Here is a 13,618-nt window from a genome sequence, read left to right as displayed (position 1 = left end):
GTGTTCATTACATTGCCCCTGTCACAAAGTCCCTTATTTATGGCCCTTGGGAGGAAGTGTGTGAAGAACAGCTAAACCTATGTGCTGAAGTGGATACCCAGCTGCTTGGGCTGTTAATACAGTTGTAGAAAGAACATGATTTCTCCAAATGTTTATTTCCCACCAGTTTGTTATAAATCCCATATCAGCTCTGTGGTGACCCAAATAGTATGCACACATCAGTGGACTCAGGTGATATTACAACAACCTTGAGAGCCAGTAACTTGAATAAACAACCAAGGCAATAGCCCATCTGGAATATCGGATCTCTCTTCATGGACTGTCTTTATGATTGAGCAGTTCTGTTCAATTTAAAAAAAAACAAAGAATAACAACTTCCTATCCACAAAACAAGCCAAGGCTGGCAGAATCACCTCTGTAACATTGCATCAAGGCTTTATCTTTGACTGAGGAAGCAGGTAGGAGTAGAGGCTCTCTTTAACCTTCTAGTAAAAGCATCATTTGGATGGGCAAAACCAAACTATTTCTGGAAATAGGAATTTTTTTTTTTTTTTTTGCAAATGGATACAAGCCAATAATCAGTTCTATTTCAAAGCGGTGAAGTTACTATATATTCTATTCTGATACTACTCACCAATGATTCTATCCTGTTAGTATAAGTACTAAGTTTATCAATCAAATAAGTCAAAACATATTTATAATAACTTGAGTGGTGTGTCATAATCTAGAACACAGATCTCCAACTCTCTTCATAGAACAACTGAGAGAGTCCTATGTAGCCAAATAAAAGTTTTTCCAGTTGTTGGGCAAAAGATACTTACTTTATAAGGTCCTTGATTACAACCACAGTAACTGCTTTCCATAGTATAGCTCCTCAACACTCCAATTTCTCGCCATACAACAACCCGAGCAGTTGAAGCCCTGGATTTCTCCACCAGGAAACTGCAGCTACTGATTGCAAATGCAGGTGCCACCTTATCAAGGATTTTTGGAAGTGTCTGCAGTGAAAAATTAAAAATTTTGTGTCACAGATAATCAGATAGATGATTAGAAATTCATATTAACATGTTCTAAGAAATTTTCAGTGAGATCTAGGATTATTAAATAGAGACCCATCTAATAGCCCATATAGAAAAAACTAAATAGATTCTAAATATGTATTGTCAATATTATCACTTACAATCAGATAATCTATCATCTCAGTAAGGTATAACTGCTAACTGGACTTTGGCTTTTATAAACATGGGTTCAGATCCTACTTTTTCTTCTTAGTAACTGTGCAACACTGAACAAGTTATTTAATCTCACTATGCCTCATCTTCCTAAAATGAAAAATGAAGGAGTTGACTCAAAGACCACTAAGATTTTTTCCTGTTCTGAAGCTATGATTCTATAACATTTAGGAGAATAACTAAAAGCAAATAGAAAGAAGAAAATAGGCATGGTTTTGGAAATTGCAAAGTTCCTTTAGCCATCCTATGGCTTCTCTTTGCTTTAATGAAAAAACTCATCTTTTCAATATAGATGATCATCTAGCCATTTTCTATGGCTGAAAATGTTAGAATATCCCAATTTCTAATGAATTAAAGTTACAGGTGACTTATGGGAAAATGGGAGAGATACATATTCGGTGCAAACATTTTGCAGAGATGTCATTAAGGCCTATGTTCTGAAAAGTGACATATAAATATCTGAACAGCCTAAGTGTTCAATAGGTACCTTAGAAATTTTAATAAAAATTATCTAGAAAAGGATCTCTAAGCATAAAATGCCAATTATTTATGGAGAATCTAAGAAATAAATCTAAATAAGAATAACACAATATGGGAAGGCATAAATGGGATCTAATATACAACAAAGAGGATCTTCACATCAAAAGGGACATTTCAGTATTGGAGTGTGTATTCAATCCCATGTGAGAATTTTTTTCTGTGCTTATTATACTTTTCAGTATCTAGCAGAGCTGTCATATACCCTTCATATAGCCTAATCACCCCTACCATCAACATCAAAATGCTTTCATTAAATTCCTATTATGTTCTAAAAACTATTTAAGTGTTGGGGATACAAAGAAAGGTAAAGACAGTCTGACATTCAAGTTTACCTTCTCCTGCAGGAGACAATATATAAATAATTAGGTACATATATGATAGATAGAATATAAGTAGGAAGACATCTTATCCATAGTCATTAAAGTGAATTTAATTGAATGATAAGTACTGAGTTGCACTATCAAGAGTCTTAAATTCTTCTTCATTTGATACATGGTCAAAGGATATGAACAGAAAATTTTCAGATGACAAAATTAAAGCCATCTATAAGCATATGAAAAATGTTCTAAATCACTATTGGTTAGAGAAATGAAAATCAACACGCTAAGGTACCATCTCACACCTCTCAGATTGGCTAAGATGACAGGAAAAGATAATGATAAATGCTGAAGAGGATGTGGAAAAACTGAGAGACTAATGCATAGATGGAGTTAAATGATCCAGCCATTCTGGAGAGCAATCTGGAATTATGTCTGAAGAGCTATAAAACTGTGCATATCCTTTGACCCAGCAAGTGATCACTGGGTCTGCGTCCCACAGAAATCATAAAAGAAGAAAAAGGAACAACATGTGCCAAAATGTTTGTAAGCAGCTCTTTTTGTGGTAGCAAAGAATTTGAAAATGAGATGATGTTCATCAATTGGGGACTGGCTCAACAAGTTGTGAACAAGTTACTGAAATATTATTGTTCTATAAAAAAAAAAGTGATGAACAAGCTGGTTTTAGAAAGGCCTGGAATATTTACATTAACGGATGCTGAGTGAAACAAGGAGGACCAGGAATACACTATATGCACTAACAGCAATATTGTGCCATGATCAACTATGAAAGACTTGGTCCTTCTCAGTAGTTCAATGATCCAAGGCAATCCCAATAAACTCTGGATAGAAAATGCCATCTGCATCCAGGGGAACAAACTATGGAGATTGAATGTAAATCAATAACATGCCTTTTTTTTTACTCTTTTCTGGTTTTTTTTTCTCTCTTATGGTTTTCTCCTAACATTCTGATTTTTCTCTCCCAACATGATTCCTAAAGCAATGTGTATTAAAAATAAATAATTTTAAAAGAGTCTGAAATTCAATTTAGTCAAAAGTTATGAAAAAAGAAAGTTCATGGACCTGGTTTTTAAAAATTAAGGAGAGCTAGATAAGAATGAGATAGTTGGCCTAAAGTAAATTTATTATTATATATTCTACTTCAGTCAATATATGTTGTATAACATATATAATATGTTATTATATACATTATATTATACATAATATTACACACATATATATTATGTTACAATATATTCAAGTGCCCATCATGTACTAGTTATTGTGATAGGGATGGAGAAAAGACAAAATCAAAAATAATTCATGCATTCAAGGAACTTAAACTCTAATTGAAGGTAAAAGTGTGTACAGGTATGTGTGTGTGTGTGTGTGTGTGTGTGTGTGTCCAGGTAAGTAGAATGGAATAGATAGAAAGAAGAGATCTATTCTATCATTAGCTTTCAGAACAGTGAAGATGAATAAATTCTACCAATTTAAATTGGTTCCATCTCTACAATTTATAGTCTTGAGCAGATCACACAAACAATAAGTGTTAGGATTTGAATCCACGTATTACTGGTTCTGAAACCTATGATCAAAAAAATAAGTTCTGTATAGCAGATGGCAGCCTGAGTGCTACATTCAGTACCTTAGAAATATTACCAAACAAACAAACAAACAAACCCTAGAGAAGGGCTTCTAAGCATATTAGGTAAATTATTTGTGGAGAATCTAAGGAAAAAAATTAAAGAGAAATCACACAAGATGAGAAGACATGGATGGGATCTGTGCTTTTCAGGTATATACAAAATTTATAAAAATAGATACAGGTGTTTTTAGAAGAAGACACAAACATCTAAGAGTAGGAGAAAAAAATCCCCAAAGAAAGTGGTTTAAATTGAATCTTGAGGGAAAACTAGGTGCTTGAGAAACAGGTGAGGAAAGAATATCTTTCAGTCTTGAGGGACAGCCAGTTCAAAGAAAGCTATATAGTTGGATAGCAGAAGGCTATGCACTAGGAACAGTAAAAAGACTAGTTTGACTGGCTTACAATGTATGTGAAAAGGAATGACAAGCAATAAAGATAAAAGAATAGGTTGGTTGAGATTTGAATGGCTTTTAATTAAAGTGGGAAAAAGATAATGTGGTCGAGGGAAGCAACAAAATGAAGAGATGAAAAACAAGAAAAAAGCACAAAAAAGGAGATTTGGAAGGTTTAGAAAATATGTGGTAGATACTGAATTTGGAGAATCAAAAGACTGTAGCAATAACAAAATTGAAAATGTAGGTCTAATTAAAGGAGAAGGAAGTGTAAAGGAAAGTATATTTCCAAAGAACTACAGTCTTTTAGGCAATGTCATAAATGAATGGAATCCTAGTAGGTAATACCATCAGAGCTGGGATTTAAACACAGGTTTTTTTGACTAAATATATTATTATTTCTTTTCAATACTATGATGTTATTTGTTCCATATCTCTTTTCTTGACTTCTTGTTTTCTGGGTCCCAGAAATTTGTTTTTGTTGGGGTTTTTTGTCTTCAATCAAAATTATATAACATTTGACATAATAATATCTTAGTTATAATTACTTGTTGAAAATGTTAATGCATGCCAAATGCAGAGGAGAAGAGATTCTGATAAGTCAAAACCGTGGTTCTCTGCAACTCAATATCTAGATCTGGTTGATCTTGCTGACTAAAGACAAATATGATCAATGTTCAATGGGCCAACTAGATAGAAACAAATTTTTTTAAACCTCAGTATCTTTACCTGGAAAGCAGAGGTTTCAAATAAATCATCCCCAAAATCTTTCCAGTTTGACATTAGGTTACACACACATACACACACACACATACATATATTCACATACACACATACTCATTTATTCATTCTCTCAATTCCTTCCATTGTGAACAAGCGTTATGCTAAATCAGGTTAAATTGTTTTTGTAACAGACTTTGGCAGCACAACAGCAAAGTAGAATTTTCATGTCACATTGGATTATCTTTACAGTTGCTAACCTACTCATGAATAATGAGGCATGATTTACTATGTATTTAAGACCTTTTAAAACTACACTTTGGAATTAACAAGAAGCAAAATTCTTAGCTTTATTCTTAGGACAAATTTTTAAAAATATCTAAACTCACTACAAGAAGAAAGCAGAATTAGTAAAAATAACCTTAAGAACCATTTATGTAACCAATAAACTTCTTTGTGATTGGATATTATTAGAGAACATTTGGAATTTGACACATTAATTAAAATATATTTAAAAAACACTCCTGGAAAGTTCAGGAGCAGAGCCAAGATGGCAAGAATAAAACCAGGAAGTTGCTGGAGCTCTCTCAATTTCCCTCAAAAACTGCATGAAACCAAGCCTCTGAACAGAGTCTTATAGAATGAAGCAACTCTCTGACTCAAGATACATTGGAAGGACTTCAACAAAACTCAATTTCAATGGGTGTTCAACACAGTTAAGAAAGAATCTGGGAAAGTCAGTGAGAGAGTCTTGCACATAGCAGATGAGCAACTAAGACCTTCAGTCCTGACACAGTAATGGAGCACACCAGTAAGACAGCCCCAATACCAACTCAGAAGGGAAATTCTGGGAAACCAGGCTATTTTCCAGAAAGAGCAGATAAAGCTACCTGCAGCTGTGAGGAAACTGCCAAACACAAGGAGCCCTTGCGCTCAAAGTCAGGGCTCAGAGTTGCACAGGAAGGTGGGACAACAACACCTTGCCCCAGAAGCAGAGTTTGCCCTTCAAAGTCACAAATAAGGAAACACAAAAAGAGAAGGAAAGAAATGAGACCTATTTCAGAATCAATGGCTGGAAATATTTTCCCCAGCTTTGTAGTTCCCTTTTAATCATGTTTTTGTTGCTTTTGTTTATGCAAAATCTTTTTAATTTAATGTTATCAAAGTTGTTCATTTTGCCTTTCATAATGTTCTCTCTTTACTTCTTCTTTGATTATGAATTCTTCCCTTATCCAAAGATCTGATAGGTAAATTATCCCTTACTATCCTAACTTATTTATGGTATCATTCTTTATGCCCAAATCAGTACCCATTTTGACTTTATTTTAGTATGGGGTGTGAGATGTAAGTCTATGCTGAGTTTCTGATAACTATTTCCCAATTTTCGCATCAATTTTTGCAAAGTAGTGAGTTCTTATTCTGGACATTGGAGGCTGGGGGTTTATGTCAAATTTATAACTGTTTCAAATTTATAAGAAAGCAAGTCATTCCTCAAAAGGTAAATTGTCAAGGGATATGAACAGACAATTTTCAGATGACAAAATTAAAGCCATCTATAGGCATATGAAAAAAAACGTTCTAAATCACTATTGGTTGGGAAATGCAAATTAAAACAACTCTAAGGTACCACTTCACACCTCTCATTTTGACTAAGATGATAAGAAAAGATAATGATAAATATTACAGGGGATGTGGAAAAACTGAGACACTAATGCATTATTGATGGAGTTGTGAAATGATTCAGCCATTGTGGAGAGCAATCTGGAACTATCCCCAAAGGGCTATAAAACTGTGTGCAGCCTTTGATCCAGCAGGTGATCACTGAGTCTGCATTCCCCAGAAATCATAAAGGAGGGAAAAGGACTCACATGTGCCAAAATGTTTGTAGCATCTCTTTTTGCAGTAGTAAAGAATTGGAAAAAGAGTGGATTCCTATTAGTTGGGGAATGGCTGATCAAGATATGGTATATGAAGTAATGGATTATTATTGTTCTATTAAAAATGATGAACAAGCTAGTTTTAGAAAGTCCTGGAAATATTTATATGAACTAATGCTGAGTAAAACAAGGCAAACCAGGAATGCATTGTACACACTAATAACAAGATTGTGCTATGATCAGCTTTGAAAGATTTGGTTCTTCTCATTGTTTAAGTGATCCAAGGTAATCCCAATAAACTCTGGATAAAAAACACAATCTGCATCTAGAAAAAAGAACTATGGAGATTGAATGTAAATCAACACATGCTATATTCACTTCTTTTTTTCTGTTTTTGTTTTCTCTCCTGTGATTTTTCTCTTACATTCTAATTCTTCTCTCCCAACATGATTCATAAAGAAATGTGTATTTAAAAAGTTAATATACATGTATCTGTAAAAAAAGAAACAATTAAAAAAAAAACATAACATTTCAAATTGAGTCTAGTCCAAATAAACCCAAACATTTAAAAATTCAATGTGGTTGAAAACATCAGTTTCTGACAAAATAAGGATGAATACTAATTTTAAAAATATTTTTTTTTCTTTGTAGTGAATTTCCAATGTTGTAAAATCTAAATTTTTCGAATAAACTATACAAATAGATGTGAAATCAAAAAATAAATAAATATGAAAACATTATTAATGTGCTTCCTAGAAGAAAATAGAAGTTTACCTTCTCTTAAAATAGGATGTGCTACTTGAGGGAATTTATATTTTCTAAGAAGGTCATTTTATTGTGATAAAGAAGTCATCTTCTACTGAGTTATTTGATTTATCCATAAGAGGAAATAGCAAGCATTTTCATTTTGAAAAGAAGTGAATTTTGCTTATTCTTCTTTGTTGTTGGATTGGCTTCATTATTATTTTATCTGGACACAAATCCTAGATATCCTTCTGTGATTCTGTGCAAAGTACTATATGTGAGGTACAGATAAAATGTGACTGAAATTCTATGAAAAGAATGATCACATTTTTTTTTTGATTATCTGATAATTCTTTAGAAAGAATCATAGACATGATATTATATTGTGGGTCATAGATTAGGATTAAAACCAGAAAAGATGTAGGAGGTGAGCATTTCAAGTAATAGTCACAACACAAGCAAAAGTGCAGAATAAAGAAAATATTAAGCATGTTCTCATAACTATTAGTAATTAAAGTATATGGACAGACAGTAGCAGATAAAGTGAGAAAGATAGTTTAGGAAATATGGTATAGCAGGATTTGAGTGCCAGATTGAGTAGGTTGGACTTCATATAAGAGGAGTTCATTTAAAGAATTCTTCTATTTCACTTCATTCCAAATGATCTAATGAATTTATCTCTTTTTCTACAGAGTTTGGATATCTACACATTCAGCTTCCTATTAGATCTCAATGACTAAGGCCACACCAAAATGAATTGATTTTTTTGGAACTGGCTATTAACTCTTTATTATAGATAGTTAAAGTGACTGTGACTTCTCCCAAAATGCTTTGGTTGGCCCAGATATCAGGAGTATGGATTTTCTGTGGGAGGAGTCACCCTTAAATATTAGATTATAAAAGTTAACTACTATTCACTTCATTTTTAATGCTTTTTCAGAGGAGAGCCTATAGATACATATAGTCACCTCCTCCCAGGTATTATTAATAAATAGTTAAGGCATATTGTTACCTATAGCTTTATTACTCACTTAATCCAAGAGGAGAATTACTAACAGTGAAACTCAAAAGATGGTACCAAGTTATATTAAACTAGAATATTAAAGAATCCAAAAATCACATAGAATAAACATTTATATGTTTAACCATAGATTCTAAGAGGGGATTGTGATACTGATCTCCCCTTTCTTGTGTGACAAATTTGATTGCAGAATTTTTTCTGTTGCCTTGAAAGTAACCCTAAATTTAAGATTTATGTATTATACTATGCAAAAAAAGGGGGCAAATGGAGTTCTGGAGCAACATGACCTTTGGATAAAGATATCACTGACTTTTGCATCTTCCCAACCTCCAGCTGGAAAGCTATAAAGCACTAAAAGAGAAAACAGAAGTCCTATACTTTGCTCTTTACAATCACACTGATGGTGTAGGTTTAAAGCAGAGGAAATCACATGTCTAGCAATCCCAAAGTAATCCCAATCTCTTAAGAAATATTTTCACCATTGTAATGAATGAACTATCTAGGAGGAAATCTATAAAATTCTGTAGGAAAGATAAGGATGTCAGAATGTTGTCTTGATGACAACAATGAAATCAGGTACCTTCTATGGAGGGCTCATTGGTTATGCTGTTTTATGTTTTTCATATTTTATTATGAGTTTTTCTACATCATTTTTACTGTGTATTTTCTGCATTTTTGGTGGTAAAAAAAAAAAAAGGTTACCTCCAATCCACATATGTATGCTAATTTAAAGTTTGTATGAGACCAGGTTACTACAGTATTCAAATTTGTTGAAAGTAGGTATGAAAATATTTGGTAGTTTCCCTGAGAAATTTGGGGTATAGAGAGGACAAAATAAGCCAAAGAGAATATATTACTTTTGGATCAACCCCAAAATAAGTCCCAATTAAAGTATAAGCTCAAAACATGGTGACAAATTTTATTTAGTAGACAATTAAAATTCACTCTAAATTTTTGATATGATCTGAATTGTTTTTTTAGTTACTGATCTACAGTAATGGTTTTTATAGATTGAAATTAAAATAGACTCAAGGTAAAAAAAGAAAAGAATAGTTAGAAATATGTTTACAATATTGCTAGAAAAAGAGAACTGAACTAAAATGGTGACAATGGGTGGAAAATAAGAGAAACCTATTGCAAGAGAATCATACAGATGGAAACATCAAATCATAAATATGTAATTAGAAGAGATAAAGAGTGTATTTTTTCTAACCTCATTTAACAGGTAAGGAAATAGAGGATGTCAATGGGTTAGAAGATGGAGAAAGGAAAGGAGAATATGTAGTCAATGAATTTTAAGGCTTTGAGCACAGATACTTTCAAGAACACAAATATTAAAATAAATAGTATTGTTATTATAAAGAAATGATTCAAAAGGTAAAGATGAATTTGGCTTTTAAAATGTCAAACTTTAAATATTTGTGAGACATCCAGATGCAGATGCTCTTTCATCAATCAGAAATAAGGAATTACCTCTAGAAGAGAGTTTAATCTGGTCCACCTCTTCTTGATTCTCAGTATGTATCCGAGTGGTGTTGTTCTGCTAAAGTTCCCTTTTTTTTTTATTTAATAGCCTTTTATTTACAGGATATATACATGGGTAACTTTACAGCATTAACAATTGCCAAACCTCTTGTTCCAATTTTTCACCTCTTACCCCACCACCCCCTCCCCTAGATGGCAGGATGACCAGTAGATGTTAAATATATTAAAATATAAATTAGATACACAATAAGTATACCTGACCAAAACATTATTTTGCTGTAGAAAAAGAATCAGACTCTGAAATATTGTACAATTAGCTTGTGAAGGAAATCAAAAATGCAGGTGTGCATAAATATAGGGATTGGGAATTCAATGTAATGGTTTTTAGTCATCTCCCAGAGTTCTTTTTTCTGGGCATAGCTAGTTCAGTTCATTACTGCTCCATTAGAAATGATTTGGTTGATCTCGTTGCTGAGGATGGCCTGGTCCACCAGAACTGGTCATCATATAGTATTGTTGTTGAAGTAGATAATGATCTCCTGGTCCTGCTCATTTCACTCAGCATCAGTTCATGTAAGTCTCTCCAGGCCTTTCTGAAATTATCCTGTTGGTCATTTCTTACAGAACAGTAATATTCCATAATTTTCATATACCACAATTTATTCAACCATTCTCAACTGATGGACATCCATTCAGTTTCAGTTTTACCACTACAAAAGGGCTGCCACAAACATTCGTGCACATACAGGTCCCTTTCCCTTCCTTATAATCTCTTTGGGATATAATCCCAGGAGTAACACTGCTGGATCAAAGGGTATGCACAGTTTGATAACTTTTTGAGCATAGTTCCAAACTACTCTCCAAAATGGTTGGATTCGTTCACAACTCCACCAACAATGCATCAATGTCCCAGTTTTTCCACATCCCTCAACAATCATCATTATTTTTCCTGTCGTCTTAGCCAATCTGACAGGTGTGTAGTGGTATCTTGGAGTTGTCTTAATTTGCATTTCTCTGATTAATAATGACTTGGAGCATCTTTTCATATGAATAGAAATAGTTTCAATTTCTTCATCTGAGAATTGTCTGTTCATATCCTTTGACCATTTTCAATTGGAGAATGAAGCGATTTTTATAAATTAGAGTTAATTCTCTATATATTTTGGAAATGAGGCCTTTATCAGAATCTTTGACTGTAAAAATATTTTCCCAGTTTATTGCTTCCCTTCTAATCTTGTCTGCATTAGTTTTGTTTGTACAAAAACTTTCAGTTTGTATAATCGAAATTTTCTATTTTGTGATCAGTAATGATCTCTAGTTCTCTTTGGTCATAAAGACCTTCCCTTCCACAGGTCTGAGAGGTAAACTATCCTATGTTCCTCTAATTTATTAATAATTTTATTCTTTATGCCTAGGTCATGAATCCATTTTGACCTTATCTTGGTGTACGGCGTTAAGTATGGATCAATGCCTAGTTTCTGCCATATTAGTTTCCAATTTTCCCAGCAATTTTTATCAAACAGTAAGTTCTTATCCCAAAAGCTGGGGTTTTGGGGTTTGTCAAAGACTAGGCTGCTATATTTGTTGACTGTTTTATCCCTTGAACTTAATCTATTCCACTGATCAACTAATCTATTCCTTAGCCAATACCAAATAGTTTTGGTAAATGCTGCTCTATAATATAATTTTAGATCTGGTACAGCTAAGCCACCTTCATTTGATTTTTTTTTCATTAATTCCCTTGAAATTCTTGACCTTTTGTTTTTCCATATGAACTTTGTTGTTATTTTTTCTAGGCCATTAAAATAGTTTTTTGGGAGTCTGATTGGTATAGCGCTAAATAAATAGATTAGTTTAGGTACTATTGTCATCTTTATTATATTTGCTCGCCCTATCCAAGAGCATTTAATATTTTTCCAATTGGTTAGATCAGACTTAATTTGTGTGAAAAGTGGTCTGTAGTTTTGCGTATAAAGTTTCTGATTTTCCCTTGGCAGATAGATTCCTAAATATTTTATATTATCAGTAGTTACTTTAAATGGAATTTCTCTTTGTAACTCTGACTGTTGGATTTTGTTAGTGATATATAAGACTGCTGATGACTTATGTGGGTTTATTTTATAACCAACAACTTTGCTAAAGTTGTGGATTATTTCTAATAACTTTTAGCAGAATCTCTGGGGTTCTCTAAGTATACCATCATGTCATCGGCAAAGAGTGATAATTTGGTTTCCTCATTGCCTATTCTTATTCCTTTAATCTCTTTCTCGCTCTTATTGCTATAGCTAGCATTTCTAATACAATATTAAATAGTAACGGTGATAGTGGGCAACCTTGTTTCACTCCAGATCTTATTGGGAATGGGTGCAGTTTGTCTCCATTACATATGATGCTTACTGATGGTTTTAAATAGATGCTGCTGATTATTTTAAGGAAAAGTCCATTTATTCCTATACTCTCAAGTGTTTTTAATAGGAATGGATGTTGGATTTATCAAATGCTTTTCTGCATCTATTGAGATGATCATATGGTTTTTTAATTTGGTTATTAACATGGCCAATTATATTGATAGTTTTCCTAATATTGAGACCAAGCCCATTCTGGTATAAATCCTATTTGATCATAGTGTATTATCTTGGAGATGATTTTCTGTAGTCTTTTTGCTAATATCTTATTTAAGATTTTAGCATCAATATTCATTAGGGAGATTGTCTATAATTTTCTTTCTCTGTTTTCCAGCCTACCTGGTTTAGGTATCAGTACCATGTCTGTGTCATAGAAGGAATTTGGTAGGACTCCTTCATTCCCTATTTTATCAAATAATTTATATAGCATTGGGGCCCATTGTTCTTTAAATGTTTGGTAAAATTCACATGTAAATCCATCTGGTCCTAGGGAAATTTTCTTAGGGAGTTGTTTAATTGCCTGTTCTATTTCTTTTTCTGAAATGGGACTATTCAAGCAATTCACTTCCTCCTCTGTTAGTCTGGGAAGTCTGATTTTTGGGTGATCATCCATTTCACTTAGGTTATCAAATTTATTGGCATAAAGTTGAGCAAAAACTCCTTATTATTTCTCTAATTTCCTCTTCATTGGTGGAAAGTTCTCCCTTTTCATTTTAAGACTACTAATTTCATTTCCTCCCTTCTTTTTCTAATCAGATTTACCAAAGGCTTGTCTATTTTATTGGCTTTTTCATAGAACCAACTCTTAGTTTTATTAATTAGTTCAATAGTTTTTTTACTTTCAATATTTTAATTTCTCCTTTTAATTTTAGAATTTCAATTTAGTATTTGATTGGGGGGTTTAATTTGGTCTTTTTGTTAGTTTTTTTAGTTTCAAGCCAATTCATTAATCTTTTCTTTCTCTGTTTTATTCAGTAAGCCTCTAAGGATCTAAAATTCCCTCTTATTACCCTTTGGCTGCATCCCACAAATTTTGGTATGATGTCTCATCATTGTCATTATCTTAGTGAAATTATTAATTGTATCTATAATTTGCTGCTTCACCCAATCATTCTTTAAAGATGAGATTGTTTAGTTTCCAATTACTTTTGGTCTATTTCCCCCTAACGTTTTGTTGAATGTAGTTTTATTGCATCATGATCTGAAAAGAAAGCATTTACTATTTCTGCTTTCTTGC

The sequence above is a fragment of the Sarcophilus harrisii genome, chromosome 2 (assembly GCF_902635505.1).
Source record: "Sarcophilus harrisii chromosome 2, mSarHar1.11, whole genome shotgun sequence".
In the NCBI taxonomy this organism is placed as follows: Eukaryota; Metazoa; Chordata; class Mammalia; order Dasyuromorphia; family Dasyuridae; genus Sarcophilus; species Sarcophilus harrisii.
Note: the sequence above shows the minus strand (reverse complement) of the source record.